Source organism: Pteropus alecto, unplaced genomic scaffold, assembly GCF_000325575.1.
Source record: "Pteropus alecto unplaced genomic scaffold, ASM32557v1 scaffold16, whole genome shotgun sequence".
NCBI classification, from domain to species: Eukaryota; Metazoa; Chordata; class Mammalia; order Chiroptera; family Pteropodidae; genus Pteropus; species Pteropus alecto.
Window position 1 is genome coordinate 5,541,729 of NW_006438867.1, and position 3,945 is coordinate 5,545,673.

The 3,945-nt window shown below is 45.2% G+C and overlaps 1 long non-coding RNA gene across 2 annotated transcripts; it reads left to right on the forward strand.

Moving 5' to 3' along the window:
* Nucleotides 1-6: 6 nt before the first annotated feature.
* LOC107195921 lies at nucleotides 7-2,819 on the forward strand. 2 transcript variants are annotated; one of them, XR_001517228.2, is made up of 4 exons: nucleotides 7-225; nucleotides 935-1,148; nucleotides 1,838-1,965; nucleotides 2,381-2,819. It is a non-coding gene; the product is annotated as an uncharacterized LOC107195921 (long non-coding RNA). The 2 variants fall into 2 exon arrangements; XR_001517227.1 differs by lacking the exon at nucleotides 2,381-2,819 and having other exon boundaries at nucleotides 1,838-2,266.
* Nucleotides 2,820-3,945: the final 1,126 nt, after the last annotated feature.

Below are 3,945 nucleotides of genomic sequence, written 5' to 3' on the forward strand. Positions count from 1 at the left end.
GGCCCCGGGTCCCGCGCGGGGTCCGTGCCCGCTCTGGAGGAACCGCGGGCCCTGAGCACCTGCTCTCTCTCCTCTCGCCCTCGGAGGTCGAGAAAAGCGTTCGACTGACGTGACCAGAGCCGAGTAGGAACTGGCTGGGGTCGTATTGGGAGCGCAAGGTGGGGAGAGCTGGGTCGCGACTTCGTTTCGAGAGGAGTCGGGGCGGACTGTCCTCCAAGTCTTTAGGTAAGATGCTCGCGCAGAGCGCCCTACGCGCACCGGCCGGACGGCCATCCTCCGTCCCCCCGCCCCTCCGCCCCCGCCGCGTAAGTGACCTCAAAGAGATGTGAGGGTGGCCTTGGCACCTTCTTACTCTCCCTCTTACTGTTACCTCTTAACCATTTCCAACCCGTGCCTGTTCTTTAATTAGATTTTGCAAGATAAAGTGGTGAGCTTCAAATGGCAGTTGTTGATTGTTCTTTTGAGAGATGAGAGGGAGGGGGGAGGGGGAGAAAGAGAGAGAGAGAGAGAAAGAGAGAAAGAGAGAAAGAAAGAGAAAGAAAGAAAGAAAGAAAGAAAGAAAGAAAGAAAGAAAGAAAGAAAGAAAGAAAGAAAGAAAGAAAGAAAGAAAGAAAGAAAGAAAGAGAGAGAAAGAAAGAAACAGGAAGAAAGGAAGAAAAGAAAGAAAAAGAAAGGTCAAGGTTTCCACTTGAAGTAAATGTCATTCACATTTATTATCCTTTTTCATCCGTTTTAGGAATAATCACACGTTTTAGCTCTCGATTCTGGCTTAGCAAGTAACTTATCTGTGCAAAGTTGCGCACGCAGCTGTGCTGGAGGCAGCGGTCCCAGAGTCCCACCCATGTCACCTAGGCTGTGAAGGGAAAGGGGAGGAGGGATTTAGCCCAAGCAACCACTTCCTTTGCAACAAAATACAGTCATGACGTTTTTCCAGTTGCCAGAGCCCTTTTGACAGAAGTTGTGGGGACACGGTGTCCATCTGCATGTGTGCCTACATGAAGCCTGCGCTCCACTGCTGTGATCAGTGGACAAGCCTTGGATCTGGACGCAGCATATGGAGATGCCTGTCTGCTCTGCCACCTCAGAGGCTTGTGAGGCTCGAATGAAATGATGCGCACACAGCTGACTCACACCTGAAAAGCCCAAATGTAAGAGGCTGCTAATGTCTTTACCTCCCTTTCCAGTACCTGTGCCTGGGCCCTGGCACACCTGCCCTTGTGTTGAATGACGAAGATCCTCACAGAGGTGCATCCATTCTCATCTAGTGATCATCCGTGGCTGTCTCTTACAAATTTAAAATCAATAAAGTTTTAAATGTTACAGATGAAGGTACTTTTATTAATCCCCTTAAAATGTAAGCATGACAAATTTATTCTAGTACTTTATTAAATATTCCCAACTCCAGCTAGCATATATTATCATGATTAGCAAGACTAAGCCATCAGACTAGAACAACACATTGCTATTCTGTTACATGTGGCATTTATGTGTTTCATAATTGTGAAATAAAAAAACAATGACACTTGAGCAATTAAAAAAATTATGCCACACAACTGCGGAGTCACAGTTTCTTCCAGCTAAATTAAAAAGCTTCTGTGTCTGCATGCAGGATCACATTTCCCTTCTAAAGCTAGAGATTGGAGGGCTTGCTGCATTGTAGCTTGTTAAGTTTCAATTAGAAACGCTTCACGGGTCTCATGGAAAATAGCTCAGGCTAAGTGTTCACTTACTGATGTATGGTCTGTTTGCTTAGGGCAGATTGTATCTATTGCTACTTATATTTAACCAACAGTAAAAAAAAAAAAAAAAATTTAAGTTTTTGTCGTTATTGTTTTAGAGAAGCGATGAAAAAGGAAGACCAAGTTGACTAAATGCTTCCCGTTTGAAGTTCATCTCTCTCTGAAGGGGACATATACACCCTGAGCCGGACATCAAAGCTTTCAGCATTTGCAGAGATGTTCCAAGGTGATAGTTAATTCAGCTCAATCAATGATAAAGATTTCAAGATAATTAAACTTTCCTTCCAGAACTCGGTGTTTATCAAGGCTCTGTTCATGGTTATTATGATCTGGACTCTCGAATCGTGACTAACTGCCACTGCCGCTTCTCATTTGTTTGGTTTTATTCTTGCTTTTCACTGCCACCTTCAAAGATCTAAAATGTGGGTCTCATTCGATGCTTTGTTCTCCCACACGTAAGAGTTTTATTACTTGTTGTGCTTTGAATCTGAAGTTCTTGGTGCAGTAAAGAGAAGGAAATTTTTTAACCTTTGTCATGGTGATGATTTTTAACAACCTAAATTTGGTCATCAAGCTGATACATGCTTGACACAGGCTCTTCTGACCAGTTCTCCTTCTGTGTATACCCGGGACCCGCACAGGTCTCCCTGGCCAAGACAACAGAACGAGGCTTCTTGACCCACCTGGGCTCGAACACAACCCCAACCTCACGGGTATTCAGCTCACCAACCACGGACAATTCAGCCTCGCTGGAGTCACCAGCAACGCTCCGAGCAACAACCCCGGGCAAAGCAACCCTGAGGCGCTTAAGACTTCAAAACCTAGATGGTAGCCCTCAAAGACAAGTCTGGAGTCGCGAAACGGGATAAAGAAAGTTGACAAATACGTTTTTTTAGTTTATTCTATTAAACGTTAACAAAAGACACGTGCTAGCTGTTAAAGGAACTCTGGGCGAGGAGAAATCATCTTGTTTTCAGTGGGTGGGAAAAGTTTCGTGGAGAAGATGTGACAATATCTGGGGTTTAAAGAGTACAAGTTGCAAGGGGACCTGGAGGGCAAGGATAATAGAGAAGCAAAACATGGAAGAAAAAAGTGTGTGCAGTGTTTCTGTGGGGGGGAAAACGTCTACTCGTGCAAAGACATAGTGGACTGAAAAGGTAGCTAGGGATCAGACATAAAGAGTCTTTAATAGGTTTTATCATCATATCGCGTCAGAGCCTCTACCTCCATGGACTCATCAGCACTATCTAGGCACTGTGAAGGCAGCTGTTTAACGAAGTAGACGAAGGACCCCTAGCCTCCTCTTAAACCATTTTCCATTCTTTGCCTCAGCCACACTGCTTCCTGGTCATTCTTGGAAAAAGCCCAACTGGCTCCCAGCCTCCGGTTCTTTGACTGGCTGTTTGCCCTCTCTGGAATGCTGTTCCCAAGATTGCCCTGCTTCTCCTCAGTCAGGTCTCAGAGCAAAAGCCACATTCTGAGAACAGCATCTTTCGACCTCTCCATCCAAAGCGGTTACCCCCAATCACTCAATTATTTTCCACGCAAGGCTTATGACTGTCTCAGCTTATCTCGTTTGTTTACTTATTTACTTCCTTGATCCTCAGCTAGAATGTAAGTGTCATGAGAACAGGCATCTAGCTTTTTCTTTGCAGTATCTCTGACACCTAGAATAGTGCCTGAATATTGTAGGTGTTCCACACATATTTGTGGAATGAATGAATGAATGAATGGGTAAGAAACGGCCAAAGCGCGTCATTGAGAATTGTGAAGCCACATCCTAAGTTCTAAAGGAGGCTGTGGTTCATTAGTAATATCTTCCCTGAGCACAAGAAAGAGAAGTGGTCACAATAGTGCCTTATTTGACATCCTGCATATGTGCCACGGCAGCCATGTCCCAAGCCTACTCTGCTCAAACCTCAGGTAGGTCTGAAGATACAACAAGAAATAGAACACAAAACGATGTCACTGTGTTTAAGTGCAGACATGCCTCTCTTCCCCTGGTACACCTGCTACATGCCTGACAAGCCCGAAAAGATTGAAAAGGCAATGACATTAGGGTTTGGCCCTTCTCTGACCTAGCAAAGTCCTCATGCCACAGAGGTTTTCGGAGCCACTAAATATCAGGTGCACCCTCACGAAAAACTAAGAAGGCACCAGGGATTCATTCCCACCCCCTGGTATTCTTGTTCTGCTTAGTTGCCAG